The sequence below is a fragment of the Mustela erminea genome, chromosome 11, assembly GCF_009829155.1.
Source record: "Mustela erminea isolate mMusErm1 chromosome 11, mMusErm1.Pri, whole genome shotgun sequence".
NCBI classification, from domain to species: domain Eukaryota; kingdom Metazoa; phylum Chordata; class Mammalia; order Carnivora; family Mustelidae; genus Mustela; species Mustela erminea.
In genome coordinates, this window is record NC_045624.1 from 61,312,615 (window position 1) to 61,329,933 (window position 17,319).

The window sequence follows — 17,319 nt, forward strand, 5'->3', positions numbered from 1 at the left end:
TTCCTAATATTAGACCTCTGCTAAGTATAACAGCAAAAAAGTCTCAGAGGAAGGTATGCTAATTAAATCCACATATTTATCATAAGGAAAAACAAAACAATACCAATGTTATCCTTTCAGGATACGGAATACGAGGGTTAGGGCAGCAGGAGAATTTATTTGCATGGGAAACCCTTTTACCATATAGATATACCTTTTTTAAGTGGTTTGACAAATATAAAAATTTTCAGAAATAATAGTAATAGTGGGTTTTTCAAACATTAAGACAATTAACTGTTGTGGTATGTTATGTCAAAAGGTACCATACCGATCTTTATGCTTGTATCTTTTACCAGTCTCTCCATTTCTTGACAATTCCATTCCTATATTATTTAGTTGTGAGCTATGGTGATTCCAGGAGGATTCACTCAGAAATGTTCTATCCTATCTTGTTTTCTACCCTCTCACATAGCACACAATATCTGATACATTGTCCTATCCCTCACCCTCCTACGTACTGGATTTTCACAGCATATTTTGTATGTTAGGTAACGGAATGACTGAGCCGTGCCAATACTAACCCCTAAAAAACCCCATAGTTAACATTTATCAATACAAGAGCTACTATCCAAAAAACTTGCTACTTCTACCATTATCATTATTTTTAAAAAATCATTTTGGTTTCAGTAAAACTCAGATTAAGATCCTCTATTTCAGCCAAATGTCTGTGTACCAAAAATGGTCATCTCAAATTTTGGAGGTTCTTGTTAATGACCTTGTTAAAGGATTTGTAATCATTCTCCTATAGTATGTCCCAACCACAGATAAGTCTACATAGAAGATTGATTTTTTTTTTTAAAGCAACTACTAACGGAAGTAACTTGTTCTTCCCCACTACATGGAAAATGAAGTGTTTTTGTTCGTTTCGTTTTTGGTGGGAACGTAAGAAAATAGTTGTGGGAAATAAATACTTAGTAAAAGAAACAGTCACTGAGACCATCCCGTTTTAACAAGTTATTATGCTGTCTTATGAAAGGAACATCTCTGAAGAGCCACAGAGAAACTAATCATTTCTGTTTGGATTATTTTGTATTACTTCCCATATCGTAAGACTGCTAATCCTACCCTTCTGTGTTCATATGTGCTGTGACTGCACAATTTCCTGCTCTGCTAACATAAGGTGTACTGAGTAGAAAAGCCTGTACATTCATCAATAGACTTCTTATGCTCAGGGTTGATGCACTGCCAACCAAAAGGCAAAAATCTACAATATCACTAGTTCTCTGTGAAATATGCACTGATTTAAGTTTATTATTGTATTAACAGATGAATAGATTGTCAGGGAAGTACAATCCATCTCCCAAAACAATCGCTGCCAAGTGAATACTGTAAAGTAAAAAAAAAAAAAAAAAATTATTTAAAGTTCAAATTAAAATAAGGTTTTCAAGTCCTGAGAAAAACATAAATTGGTATTTTGAAGATTGTCTTGCTATAACCATCAGTCTTTTGATAAAGGAAAAAGTACTCAGAGAGTTAAAAAAAATTATTCTTTGCCCCAATACGTTTCTTTCTTGGATTCTATTTTCATATAAAAAATGAATTCTAGGGGCGCCTGGGTGGCTCAGTGGGTTAAGCCGCTGCCTTCGGCTCAGGTCATGATCTCAGGGTCCTGGGATCAGACCCCGCATCGGGCTCTCTGCTCGGCAGGGAGCCTGCTCCCTCCTCTCTCTCTGCCTCCCTCTCTGCCTGCTTGTCATCTCTCTCTGTCAAATAAATAAATAAAATCTTAAAAAAAGAAAAATGAATTCTATCTGGAGTCTGCGTTTTTAAGTTTGATTGTGATGAGAGACTCCACTCCAGGCCACCACTGACCAGCCCCATGTCTGGGTCAGGTGTGGCCTTACATCAATGCCGTCTTCATCCCAGACCCCTGAACACTCATGATGTTTCTTCTCCTAGGTAATGTTGCCATTCCAAATCTCTCCAAAACTAAATCTAAAGAAATAAGATGCAACCAGAAGAGAGGATTCCTAGAATTAGCAAATGGGTCTTAATAATTTGTTTAATTTTCAATAGTAGTCTGAAGTGGGGCTTTCCTCAATATCCAGTGTAAGGGGTTTGGGGGAGCTCTATAACCCAGGTTCAAAAAGATTGAAGGGAAACTCATCAAAATTAAGAGGATAACTGTAAAGGAAAATTAAAATTATTTCAATAAATTTCTTTGAATGTCTACATGAAAGTATACTCCACACATCTGTAGTCTTCCTTATTTCTCTCTTCTGGTTTTGGATTCTGTTTCCCAAGTGATATTAATTAATCATTAAGAAAGATCACAGAAGAGGTTTAAACAATAATGATCATTATTCAGAGACACTTCAGGTTAAAACATGTCACAGAGAACACACTATAAATTTTGGACCTCTGATCTACAAACCTTGTTAACTTAGATTACAGGAATTACTCCTCTTCTCCAATTCTCCAGTGTTCACTGGTGTACAAATCAGGAAACAGATGGTGTAGGATAATTTGAGAAGGATTTATTTACAAAGGGACTATTTACAGAAGTGTGGGTGTAGGACAATCATAGGGAGTAGCGCAAGAATGCTGAGCTGGTTGCAATGAGCTAACACACGCCTAGCTCCATAAGGACAAGGAGGAAGGTGCAATCATTGGAATCGGACAGAGAAAGTCACACAGAGATGTCCACCTCACTGAAAGGCTGAGTGACCTTCCAAAGTGAGCGCAAGTAGCCCTTGGGCATCTAGCAGAGAGGTCACTCTCTTTGCATCCCAATTTACAACCAGCAGCAAGCATTGAGGGAATCAGAGCTTTAATGGCCTCAGTCAACAACGCCGCTCAATGCAATTCTCCGAAAGATACCAAGGAGAATGAATGACCGGATTTTCTATAGGGGTTACCCAACGGCCAAACCTAACCAAAAGCAAGAAGGTGTAGGAGCCATTTCATAAAGTATAAATGAGTCAACTTTCTAGGGTAAAGTTCAAGGTGAAAAACTGAAGCCCTAATAAGATAACACAACACACAGGATTAAATTCCTGTGCCTACACATGTTCCTTAATATACAAATACACACACATATAACTTGAACTTCTCGGAAAAGAATGTTCCCTGGGAATTTACACTTTTGATGTCTTGCATGCTCAAAATATCTACCATCAGATACTTTGGAGATTTAGTACCACTGGTAATCTATAAGTGTGGGGTAGCATTGGTAGCAAACTAAAAAGAAGAAAAAAGGAAACCAACATTTTTGAATACCAGCTCTTTATATATCATACCTCACCTAATGTTCAAAACAACCCTATGACTGGGGCGCCTGGGTGGCTCAGTGGGTTAAGCCACTGCCTTCGGCTCAGGTCATGATCTCAGGGTCCTGGGATCGAGCCCCACATCGGGTTCTCTGCTCAGCAGGGAGCCTGCTCCCTCTCTCTCTCTGCCTGCCTCTCCATCTACTTGTGATCTCTCTCTGTCAAATAAATAAATAAAATATTTAAAAAAAAAAAACCCTACGAGTTTTAAATTATTACCCAATCTTTACAGATAAGACTCAAATAATTCAAAGAATTTGTGCAAAGACACACCAAAAATACAAGACGAATCATTGATCCCAGGCCTGTTTAACTGTAAAATTCATTCAGCTTATCCCTCACCGCATTGCTTATTGTTAACCCACTGTATTTGAGTACTTTAACCGAAAAGAGTTGAACATCTTCCCAGCAGAATACAGGGAGAGCAAAAGTCACCTAAAGATCTCAAGGAGGATATTCACTGTACAGGGTTCATGTCTACGGGTAGAATAGTAAAGGGAGAATCCTGTGAGTAAAAGGTGTAGGAAGTTACAAAAGTCTGGATATCTAGGGAGAAAAGGAACAAGAGAGAGACACTATATACAATCTTCGAGTTCTTCCCACATCCCTAGCTTGGTGAGCCAGCCCTGCCAACTTCCAGTGCCCATGGACTTTGCCTCTGACGTCTACACCCTTCTACAAAGGAAGCATTTTATTATGTCTACAATGATGCAATGCCTCGCCCTTAATAATAATTTTACCAGCAGCCATCTTCCCCTACTCCTACCTGCTGTAAGGCAGCAGTGTGCAATGGTCAATTGATCATAGGCTCACTGCAATGACGTTGAGGGCCAATGACTCCCTCAGTCACATCTACCTCTGTACACGTGTGCTATCGGAGTAAAATACAAAGGAGGAGGATGTCCTTCCCAATGTGTTTACATCTTGATCCCACTAAATTGAGTCAGGGACTCCAGGCAGACACAATGATTTCATGTGAAATCATAAAGGGAATGTGCTTGCAGACTCTGGGGATTTTTTCTTAGATTCTTTGCTTAGAGAACAAAAATGTGGAGCCCCAGTTGAGTAAATCTTCTTTTGCTTTGAGGAGTCTGCCAGTGTGCTCTCTGACCACAAATAAGAAAATCCACGTATATGACCAACTGGAAGTGACTAGTAAGAGAGATGATGGAGGGGCCACCTGAGTGGTTCTGCCGGTTGAGCATCCAACTCTTGATTTGAGCTCAGGTCATAATCTCAGGGTCCTGGGATCAAGCCCCTCGTGGGGCTCCTTGCTCATTGTGGATTGTGCTTGAGATTCTCTCCTTCTTCCTCTTCCTGTGCCCCTCCCCCCTTGAATAAATACAATTTTAAAAAATATTTTATTATTCACTTAAGAGAGAGAGACAAAGAGAGCACAAGCAGGGGTAGAGGCAGAGGGAGAGGGAGAAGGAGACTCCCTGCTGAGCTGGGAGCATAGATCCCAGCACTAGGCTTGGAGCCTAGTGCGGCGCCAGATCCCAGGACCTGGAGATCACAACCTGAGATGCCTAACCATCTGAGCCACCCAAGTGCCCCTAAATAAATAAATCTTTAAAAAGTAAAAAAGAGGGGTGCCTCCATGGCTCAGTCTGTTGAGCATCTGCCTCCAGATGGTCATGGAGGTCATGGAGGCTCCCCAAGGCGCCCCAAGGGGCTACCTGCTCAGCAGAAGCCCACTTCTCCCTCTCCTTCTGCCTGCCGCTCCCATTGCTTGCACTCACTTTCTGTCAATAAATAAATAAAATTTTTTTAAAAAGAAAAGAAAAGAAAGATGTTGGAATTATAGTCTTCTCAAAAAAAATTTTAAACATAGACTCAGTGCCCTACTACAAGCATTCGATGTTTCTTTTTTAGAATAGAGCTCAAAACCTCTAAAAACAGCACACAAAGAAATGACTTCCAGGGCTGGGCAGCCACTCCCTGAGTCAATGGGGAATCACTAGCAGTACTTTTATTTTTGACTCAAACTCCACAGTTGTCGTAAGGCCAAACATTCCCCTAGCTTCTTCAGTTTCTACACTGGACTCTACAGAACTTATTTGTAAATATTCTGTTTACCCAGCTAGCCTTCTTGCCTGAGCTTTGAAAACATTTTAGACAGCTAACTGAATAAAGAGCTTAAAATAGGGTGGCCTTTATTCTTTATCAGCTTAAAATTGCCAACTAGCAGCCAACTTGGTTTTTGGATAAATGCAGAAATGCTTTTGAGCTATTTATATTTTCTTTGCCGTCCACGGAATAATTTAATTCGGAACTAATTTAAATAAAAGAGATTCTATTTAAACTCATGGAATATGTTTTGATCAAATATCTGATGGGCTCAGCCTCTTTACTCAAATGGTTCACAAAACTGTGAGTTGCAGAATTGTTTGGAAATTAAGGGACAGTTTGAAAATACTATTCCTCCACTAAATTCATAGATTATAGAAAATTTATATTATGATCCATAGGTAGACATGTAAGAGTCTGTCTCTTCATGAAAGAGGCCCTAATCTATGAGTAAGAAATAGGGGATTTGAGCCATGTCTCTGCCACAAATTACCTGAGATAGCCTGGAAATGTCACTTAAAACTCCACGCTTCAGTCTTTTCCATAAATGAAAAGTTTGGACTAATACATAGTTTTCAAATCATGATGTGAAGAGAACTTGACATTCTAACGGGGTGATGGTGGCCATTGTTGGAAAGGGCGGTTGGGCCTCCACGGACTCCCTGACCACCCTTCACCACCATCAGAGAAGACCCACATTTTGCTTCTGTGTAAAATTTTGGTTGAAGACCACTTTCAAATTGTTAAAAAGCTTTGACTAAAGTATCTGTTTGATCAAAATCTACGACTCTGGATTCTTATTTCCATTGACATGTGGGTATGCTTCTTTGTAAAGTAAATATAATTTCCTCTGAAATATTAAATATGTATTTAAAAAATCAGTGTGTCCCATAAGATAGGACGATGATAGGTCGATGCCCCATAAGGTAGAATGATGATAACCTTATTTTATTCCTCTGAAGATGGGCAAACTCCTCTACTTGGACAGATTTCTACAAGTTCTTTCTTACAGCAATGCTTTACTGTTTATCTATGTAAATAGTTCGAAAAGACCTAAATGGATTCTCAAAATTGGGTAAGAACTAACTAGGAACTGGCAGGATGACATCTCTCTTTGAAATGGCTGAATTAGGGGCACCTGGGTAGCTCAGTCGTTAAGTGTCTCCCTTTGGCTCAGGCCATGATCTCAGGGTCGTGGGATCGAGCCCCCACGTTGGGTTCTCTGCTCTGCAGGAGGCCTGCTTCTCCCTCTCCCACTTGCCCTGCTTGTGCTCCCTCTCTCGCTGTGTCTCTCTCTGTCAAATAAATAAAAAAATTTTAACAGCTGAATTGTGTAATTAGTCCTTCAAAACACACACACACACACACACACACACACACACACACACACACACAAACACACCTCCTTTGAAATATAACTGCATTTAGACAACTAAACTCCATCAGTGCTCAAGAAAAACAAAGCAGGGTGGTAGAAGTACAGCCAGGATGGGAAAGGGGTGTGATTTTTGTGGTTCATTTCCCTCATTTTGGAACAAAAATGGGATGGGCTGGACCTCACTCAGTTAAAGCTGCTCTGGAGGCCCTCACACAGCTATGCGTGTGCAGGTGTGGGGGCGGGGGAGCAGGGAGAGGGAAGAAAAGGCTGACTCCCCGGGGGAAGAGCGGGAAGGAGGCAGGCTTGTGCTGTCCGTCGGAGAGCTGCTGCAGTCCAGAAGGGCCCAAAGCCCAAAGGACCTCTCGGGGCCGATCCTCACAGTGCAACGAATGAACTGGAGATAAGGTGGGAGGCACAGAGCAGCCTCGGAGTAACAGCCCAAGAGAGCTGAAGGCTGTGAGAAAATAAATTTCCTGAGCAGTGCTCATCTCATGTCATGTCATTTTTCAGGGCTTGCCACACTTTTGATGAAGGGGAACCTATCCTGATCACCTTGTCCTTAAGGTGCGCCACACTTCATGGACGTGTGTATAATGTTGTGTGTGTGAGGAAAAGGGGGGGTGGGGGGGAGGTGCAGAGCACTGTATGATTTCAATTGCTTTGACGTGTTAGTGCTTTGGATAGAATAATGACTTGAACATTTTAATAATTTCATGACATTTCTTTGGATCATGAGACATGCTCTCATGTCATACAAAAACTAAAGAAAATTGAATTTTTAGAGGACCTTGCAGGCTCTTGGTCCAATTATAATTCCATCTCCCATCAATATACATTGTTTTTAAGCTTATTTTTAAGACTAAATATATTTTTATATAGTCTGAAGTTTTTCTTGTGGTTTTAAATATTCCACAAAAATTCTACCAAATGTACTGATAAAATAACTATAATAATTCACAAAACAAAGCCATAACTAAAAAAATCTACTACTGCTTCCTTAAAAATATACTTTTGAAATAAGGAAAAACTGGCTTGAGTCAAAATTTGTAAAATGACTGGCCCTTAAGTTGAAATAAACATGAGCTTCTGCATTTTTCTCAAAAAGCATTGGAGAGGAATTTTGCCCTCAGAGTTGGGTTTCATAGGCCTTTATTCCTGGCCTCTAGTCTCATAAATCAAAAGGTCAGATTTACTATATTTCTCAACTGTCACTATACACAGGACAACTTGTGATTTTCACAAATTAAAAAAGGCAATAGCAGGTTTTGACAATATACACAATTTACTTAAAGAGAAATGTCATCATTCTCACTTTTATTAACAACATTGTGTTCGGCGGTGGGGGGAGCGCCATACATTACTATGACATAAGAGAGGTAACAAGAAATTGGCTGGGAGGGCACCTGGGTGACTCAGTGGGTTAAGGCCTCTGCCTTCGGCTCAGGTCACGATCTCAGGGTCCTGGGATCGAGCCCCGAATCGGGCTCTCTGCTCAGCATCTGCTTCCTCCTGTCTCTCTGTCTGCCTCTCTGCCTGTTTGTGATCTCTGTGTGCCAAATAAATAAATAAATAAATAACCTTAAAAAAAAAAAGTAAAGAAAATCAGAAGCTCAAATCTATTGATTAAATTGGCAACTCAGATTTCAAAGTAAAAAAAAATAATGGGAGATATGATTGTTTTAGGTGAGAGTCCCTGAGGAAAAGACTAAGGAAGAGAAATGTGTGTGCAGTAATCTTACTGGGAAATGCTCTGGGTATAAGTTCCCTTTAAGGGAATGAAAGAAGCAGGATTGGGCAGAAGTTGAACTTCAGTGCCACAGATGAATTACCAGATCCCACATGGTACTGTGAACTTGGAACAGCCTTTCAGAGTTGTGCTGGATGAAGCAATACAGCTGAGCCCCCACTGTCCCAGGATCCCGCCTCCACAGTCACTGGACATGGTCTACCTCTGGTGAGAGTTTGGAAACTTCAATGAAGTAGCTCCCTTCAGCAGAGAGCAATGTCGAGAAGTACTCAGATGTGAGCCATCAGCACATGGGACAATGAGTACTTGGGTCATAAAGGAGGCATCTGGGTAGCATACCACAGCATCTACGAAAGTTATTAAATTTGGACAAAGCCTAGGATTTTCAGAATGTTATCCCAAGTGAAGTAGCAATTATATTTAGTTTGGCCAACTAAAGAGCTTAAACATTAAACTTCAGCATCTCTAGAATAACAATCATCAATATCTCTCATAAACTGACATGAAATAAAATTCGGAGAAAGAAATGACAGAATAGATCATTATCTAAAAAATCTTTTCTAAGAAACTAATCATCTTTGGCGCTTTGATAGAACCCACGCAGCCAAACCTCTGGAATTCTGAACCCCAAAACTCTCTTAGGACTTATCTCTGAATTACCTAATGAGAAGAACAATAAAAGAGTAATGTTGCTTCCTAACAGCTTTTTTTTAATTTTAAGCGGGTGTCCCAGTTCCCTGATTTTGGAATGTGGTTTAGTGCTTAACAAGAGCCCACTCAGAGGGATGGTATGAGAGGCGGAAGGTGGGGAAGAATCTTGTGTACCTACTGGAACTGGACAGAGAAGATGATTCTCAAGATACTGGGTGATCCTTCTCTAATTTCTGTTTCCATCTGTGAAATGGAGTAACATTTGCATTAGGTCACAAGGCCCTATGAGTTCATTCTCTCCTAATGCTGATGTAGCTCAATTAAAAAACATCCAGGAGGTGTCTTTTATTTTCTAGGCCCCAGAACAACTGAACTCAGCAAATGAACTTTAAAAGAAGAACAAGCACATATCACTTACTAAAAACCACTGTAGAAATTTATGTACTATTTTTGAAAAGAAACGTGCACATTTTCAGACTACATCTGAATTTTCTGGAAACATTTTCCTAATCTGAGGGGGGGAAATATCGTTTGTCTGTGACATGTGTTAAAAGCAACATATTTCAATGGGATAGTTCCTACACATCATATGAAAACTGTAAAGAATGGTACCTTTCAAAGTTCTGGAAAGGAACAAAAGACAAAAACAACAATTGACTTTCATTTTAAAGTTACAAACTGAGTTATGAAATAACTTTGACAAAAGGGCTCTCCACGTTCATAAAATACAAGGATTTAGAGGAAAAAGAAAATTGAAACTCTGTTTAGGAACAGTTTTTACTGGCATGGCAAGAATTTTGCGTATTCTTGTAAGTGCAAATAAGTTCTTTATAAGGTATAGACACCATCGTTCAAGCTCAGCCTTGCAACAGCTTTCCCAGCTTGGAAATTTGATTTCATGGCCCAGGATACCTTACCACCAAGAACACATATTCAGGGCCGCCTGGGTGGCTCAGTGGGTTAAGCCTCTGCCCTTGGCTCAGGTCATGATCTCAGGGTCCTGAGATCGATTCCCACATTGGGCTCACTGCTGGGCAAGGGAACCTGCTTCCCCCTCTCTTTGGCTATTTGTGATCTCTCTCTCTCTCTCTCTTTCTCTCTCTTTAATAAATAAATAAAAATCTTTAAAATTAAAAAAAATAATAACACATACACTCACAAAGCTCACAGTGAACTGATAAATAAACCACATACGTAATTAATATACAGCAAATGTCAAACAATGACATACTCCACTACACTGACCTGCAGATTCTCTCATCTTAGAAAACTACCAGGAAAGCCACGTCATTGGGCAGTGGCCAGATGAAGGTGGAAAATGATTTGGTTATTTAATGGAATCTCATTCTGATGGGCAGACACAGACTTCTTTTGACACATGGTAATTCTGAGAAGCAACAGGGAAACTCACATAAGCTGGTCAAGGCAGCATCTTTCCTGGATAAAGAGTTCTTTGATGGAATCTGGCAAAGATTGTGTGATTATTCTTTTTCGATAATTCCATGAATAGATCCAGGTTTGGTTGGTACTGCAGTTTATATATAATTTGGCAATCCCTGGGGGTGGGGGGGGTGTGGAATATAAGATTAGGTATAAAAGTGATTATCTAGTTAGAATGACAAAAGAAATCACAAACATTCACAAATTTAGGAAGTTGATAAATGTCAAAATCAACAGTGAATCTACAGGGCACCTGGGTGGCTCTGGGGGTTAAAGCCTCTGCCTTCAGCTCAGGTCATGATCCCAGAGTCCTGGGATCGAGCTCCGCATCGGGCTCTCTGCTCAGCAGGGAACCTGCTTCCCTCTCTCTCTCTCTGCCTGCCTCTCTGCCTACTTGTGATCTCTCTTGTCAAATGAATAAATTAAATCTTAAAAAGAAAAACAGTGAATCTACAAAAAATGCCTGTTTTTATTAATATTAACTGCCTAATTCACCATTTAATATTCTCCCTACATTTGTGATCCCTCCTTCATACAACTTCAATTCTTCAATATCATCTTCTATATAGAGAACAGAAAGATATTCAGTCTTTCCTCTAGCCCAGCATATCAAAATTTGTATTTTATTATAGAGGTCTAGAAGTTTATCTTACTTTCTCAGGTCGTTATCAGAATGCCACATCTCTATCCGCCACCTCCTTTCTCTCTCAGGCATTAGGGAAGGAATGGGTGGGCAGGGTTAGGAAGTAAACCCCAAACCCTTTTATCCCAGAGGCCCCACCCCTGCTGCTGCAGCAGCTCCAGCAAGAACTTTAGCCCTTGTCCGGTTTCCCCATCCATCCCTGTCCCCGCAGCCCTGCAGAGAGGAAGGACAAGGCACCGTGAACCTGGCTCATGGATGCCTCTAAGCCACAGTTCTGCTTCTGGTCTAGATCTTTTCCCTGGGGCTAACTTAGTGCTGGGATGTTCCCAGCAAGGGCCAGTTGCCACAGATGGTCCAGGAAAGCAGAGATAATGCTGGTAGGGGGGCTCTGCCCTCGTCCCCAGTTTAGAAGAGCCCCTTCACCCCAAAGCTGGGCCAGAGACCAGTGTCTCCTTGTGCCTGGTGGGAGAACCCAGAGGGCCTTCAGAGGGGCTGGTGAAGGTGGGTTCCCTAACAACAGCTTCTCCAGCCTCAGGTAAATCAGACTCCGCCTCCCTCAAGTTAGACAAGTCTGTGGAGGGAACCATCCTTTCAAAGGGGAGACAAGATTCACAGAGATGTCAGGCCCCTCCCTAGAATGCTCTTCAGAATTTGAGGCAGCTCCCAGACTGTATTTTCGTTAAGTGCCCCTCCTGAATCTTGCTCTGGCATTTTGGAAACAGGGCTTTAAGACAAGGTAGTAGAACTCAACTTTGAACTTTTAAGCAGGGATTCTTTTAAATCTCAATAGGCGACATTATTGCCCCTTATTCCCAGGTTTCTAAGGCATGACTCTGTGTGTGTGTGTGCGTGTGTGCATGTGTGTGCTGTGTGTATGGTGCATGTGGGAGTGTGAGGGTGTGTGAAGTATGTGTGTTGGAGACCTGGGAGAGAAGAACAGCTCACTTTCCCTGACACATACTGCCTATAATGAAATCTTGACAATCAAGACTCATTTGTGCTAGAAATATATGACTCAGTTCCGAGGGAGGTAATGAAGATTAGCTTTGAACCAGCCCTTCTCAAAAGAGTTGTCTTTTACATTGATAACGCGTTTCCTCATCATCTGAATTTCTACTTATTACCAGTTTCCTGTGATTAGTTATTATTAAGTTGAGCCCTTCTCCAGTACAAATCTCATAATTAAGTTCAAAGAACAATGTTGTTTTTCCAAAGAAAACTATTTACTCCAAAAAGTAGAACAAAGTTAGAATGATGTTATCCATGAACATCTATTTTCTTTTTTGTAGATAATTTGATCTGATGAACCAATGAGCTAAATTAATTTAAAAATAATAGTAATATAGCAATCTGCCTTTAGCTTTTCCTTGAAAAGCTCTACTCAAATGAAGGGTATTAACTGTGGCACTTGTAAAGCAAAGTACAACTGGTCAATCTTTGCCTCCATTAAAAACGAAACATGACAAGCAACAGTTTATTAGTAGCCCATTCGATCAGACCCAGAAATGCAGCTGCCTGAATGCCTCTTTGGCCTCATGCATTATTTTCTCTTACCTTGAGGAGAAAAATTTATGGGCACTGGAAGCAGGGAGACCTGTACTTGAATTCTTGCTCTGCCACTTAGCTGAGCTTTGTCACCGCAGATTGTGGGTTACAATTCCTACCTCTTAGGTTTTGAGAAGTTTGAATGGGATAACAATTAGCAAACATCTGCCTGTTATTATAAATATTCGTACATTCCCGGTTTTTTCTGCCCCCTTCTTATATTTTATTACTAATACTGTTCTCCATACCTTAAACACCATTTCACAAAATGTACTCACTCAAAATAAAAATACTTCAGAATTTTTGGCACCCTCACATAACATTATATGTCTTATGTATTTTATTTCACATATTTTCTTTAAATAAAATGTACCCACCTTAAGTAAGAATAGATGTGAAATCATGGGTTTAAATTTTACCTGCACTGTACTACACACAAACATAAATACATAACTATTAAGAAAAAGTACCCATGCAACACTGGGGTACAAGCACCGTCTGTTCTGTGTTCTGTGCCCTGGGGTCAAGCACCATACTTTGGCAAGCATTTGCAGAAAGTGATTGAGTCTCTAGATTGGTCAATGGAAAGGGTTCTGCTCTTTCTGCTCACAGCCTGTCCTCATGAACCAGGAATAGATGCTGCCAGGTCTATCGCATACATTTACCACGACCACAAGACAACTTCAAGCCCAGAATTAAGTCACGAAATAGATTCCAACAATATGTCAAAGCTCCCAGATAACTATACTTTCCAGCTAAAATGCACCAGGTTCTAACATACATTGAGCAGAGTATATGAAGGCATTTTGGCCATATCACTTAACTGCGTGGAAAAAATACAAGTTCCCTTGAGCGAATCCATAATTATATAGCCATCAGCTCCAGAACACAAAATACAAAGAAAGTTCATTTATGGTAGTAGAAAGCATAATTAAAAGTTATGCAATTTTTCCCTCTCTGGGTTTCATCTTGTTTCATTTTTTCCTCTCTTCCCCTATGATCCTCTGTCTTGTTTCTCAAATTCCTAATGTCACTGAGATCATATGACAATTGTCTTTCTCTGATTGACTAATTTCGCTTGGCGTAATACCCTTTAGTTCCATCCATGTTGTTGCAAATGGCAAGATTTCATTTTTGTCTTGATGGCTGCATAATATTCCACTGTGTATCTATACCACATCTTCCATAGGATTCTTAATCCAAGGAAACAAACTGAGGGTTGCTGGAGTGGAAGGAGGTGGGAGGGAGAAGGTGGCTGGGTGATAGACACTGAGGAGAGTATGTGTTGTGGTCAGTGCTGTGAATTGTGTAAGACTGATGAATCACGGACATGGACCTCTGAAACAAATAATATATTCTATGTTAGTAATTAGGAAAAAAAAACTTAAAAAAAAAAGTTATGAGATTTCTTTTTAAGGTTAGAGCTAGAAGTTGTTTTCTAGGCCAGAGACACATGTGAAAATGTAGATCTGCATGTTGCCTGAAATATTAACATGAAAGAGAAATTTTGTCATTTCAGTACATTATGTAAGTAATTCTTGCTCTGTATTCAAGATGACTTGACATGTTTTAAATATACTGGTTGAGGGTGCCTGAGTGGCTCAGTCGGTTAAGCCTCTGCCTTCGGCTCAGGTCATGATCTCAGGGTCCTGGGATCGAGCCCCGCATTGGACTTCCTGCTCAGCAGGGAGCCTGCTTCCCCCTCTCCCTCTGCTTGTTCCCTTGGGCCCTCTCTCTGTCAAATAAATAAATAAAATCTTTCAAAATAAATAAACAAACAAGCAAACTGGTTGAGTTACTGCCAGGAATGGCCAGCAATCCCTGTACAGATGGATGAAAGATTAATCCAAACTTGGCTGTGAAAGAGAAGAGAAGGGAAAACGGCCAATGCTCGGAGACTAAGACCGTTTGCTCTTCTTTGCTCGGGCTTTTATTGATTCTCCAGGATAATCCCAAATCCTTATCACTGTTTCTCAAGCCTGTGATGTGTGACCAGGGGTCTTACCAAAACAAGGAGGATCTGCTTCCCAGAAAGATAAGATATGCTAATCTGCGTGTTCTACTACACACAGCCTGAGAGACCATGCAGACGGCTCTTAGATCACAGGGTGGCTGTTTGAACTAAGAGTGTTTCGGGAAGGCAACGCCTATGGCATTCCAAGGGCAAAGGGGTCACGCGGGCCTCATTGCCCTTCTCCAAAACCTTCCTTTGCCCCAAGCAGCCTCCGTGTTACATTTTTGCAAGCCAGGTGTTATGGCTGAGTTCATGCCCTACATTAACCTCAACAAGCTAAGGTTAGCACAGACAGAACAATCAGAAGAGAAAACCCTTAAGTAAGAGGGACAAAAGAATATGTGGATTTATCAGTGGGTTTGATGGCCTATGGGATATAGCATTCTTTGAGAAGAACCAGAAGCCGCTGTAGTTTCTGGTAAGTGGATTACAGGGAAAACTTTAAGTCAGAAGCTGCCATTAGGGTCATTACTGATGCTTTCAGGTAGGAGATAGGAAGAGGAAGATCAGATCTCTATAGTGTGCAAGACTCTGGGACTGCAGAATTCCTTGAAAAGTAAGTTACAAGTTTACAATAAATGTATGACACCCTGCTAGTTTCAGAATGAGACACTTTCTCATAAACAGGAGACCTAATTCCATAGTTAGACATAAATTTCTCATTTTGGAACAAATGAAAAATAAAAACCGTGAAAACTAGGCTCAATGAATTCCTTGGGACATGCCCGTGTTTCCTTTTTAACCAGTTTCTGAACTGTGACATTTTAATTGTGGAATAGAAATTAATTCCATTTGCCATAGCGAAACGCAAGACAGCGCTAGAAAATCAGCCAGCCTGGACTTTTTCAAGCCACTTCCAATTTAGCTAAGAAAAGCCAGGCATTTAGAAATTCTAATCAAAAACATGAGGAGAAATAGAAAAATGTGTGCCATTTCAACACATTCTCTGTGTGACAGAAACCAACATTATTATCCTTTCTTTCAACAGAATTCCATGTGCCTAAAAATAAAATATAAACACAGCTGTGCCCTATTCATTATAACAGATCAATTTCTGAAAAGATGTTAATCAAATATTTTAATACAGAGTTATATTGTATATACACTAGGGCAGTATGACAGTATGCTTTTTAGATTTCAGTAACAACTATACTTTTTAAACTATACTTTTTAAAACAACTATACTTTTTTTTTTAAAGATTTTATGTATTTATTTATTTGTCAGACAGAGAGACAGAGAGAGAGAGAAAGAAAGCACAAGCAGGCAGAGGCAGAGAAAGAAGCAGGCTCCCTGCTGAGCAAGGAGCCCCACATGAGATTCCATCCCACCTGGGATCATGACCAGAGCTGAAGGCAGTGGCTTAACCGACTGAGCCACCCAGGCATCCCTAAAACAACTATACTTTTTTAAAAAAAACTTTTTTAAAAAACTAAATTAAGATAAAAGACAAAAAATATATACAAATTTTAAAACTTGAGAAGATATAATCTCGTAATAAAGAATAATACTCCCCAAGAAGAGATTTGGTAACCAACCTGTCCAAATCAAAAAAAGTTTTCAAGTTTTGAATAGAAAAAAATATATAATATATGTGTGTGCGTGTGTGTGTGTGTGTAATAATTTTTCTAAAATATTTGACCTGTATTATAAGATCTCTATCAGTTGAACTCTCTTACACTTCTTTGGGGGAATTGTATTATGTGACAGAGGTAATAATTATTTTTTTAAAGTACTGAATCATCAAACTGTCTAAAGTAAACACATATTAAATATGGTTTCATTAACTTCCAAGAATTATAAAGGACTTCTCAAACTGTGAAACAAACATTACTTAACTTCTTATTTTGAATATTTCTTAACTTCTTATTTAAAATAATTACAGAATCACAAGAAGTTACAAAAAAAAAAAAAGACACAGGAAGATTCTGTGTACCCGTCACCCAGCCTACCCCAACCTTTTTTTTTTTTTTTTTAATTTATTTATCAGAGACAGAGCACAAGCAGAGAGAGCAGCAGGCAGAAGAAGCAGCAGGTTCCCCACTGAGCAAGGAGCTGGTTGCAAGACTCGATCCCAGGACCCTGGGATCATGACCTGAGCTGAAGGCAGATGCGTAACCCAGTGAGCCCCCTAGGCGCCCCCACTTACCACAACTTTAACATCTTCTATCACTTCAGTGCAATGTGAAAACCAGGCAGTTGACACTGGAACAAATTATAGAGCTTATTTAGATTTTACCAGTTCGACATACATTCGTTTGTGTGCATGTGTGCATTTATTTCTGTGTCATTTTATCATGTGTGGGTTCGTGTTTCCATCCCTACAGTCAAGATATGAAACAGTGCCATCAACACGTAACTCCCTTGTGCTACTCCTTCATAGCTACATCCACCCCCATCCTTAACCCATGACAACTGCTAATCTGGTCTCCCTTTCAAGAATTATGTCATTTAACTAATGTTTTATAAATAGAACCATATAGTACGTAACTTTCAGAGGTTGGCTTTTTGCCTTGAGGTTCATG

The 17,319-nt window shown here is 40.0% G+C and overlaps 1 long non-coding RNA gene across 1 annotated transcript; it reads right to left on the reverse strand.

The window, feature by feature from the left end:
- Positions 1–12,820: 12,820 nt before the first annotated feature.
- Positions 12,821–16,941, reverse strand: LOC116569209. The gene is made up of 3 exons (XR_004276926.1): positions 16,863–16,941; positions 14,109–14,118; positions 12,821–12,831 (listed from the first exon to the last, which is right to left on the reverse strand). It is a non-coding gene; the product is annotated as an uncharacterized LOC116569209 (long non-coding RNA).
- Positions 16,942–17,319: the final 378 nt, after the last annotated feature.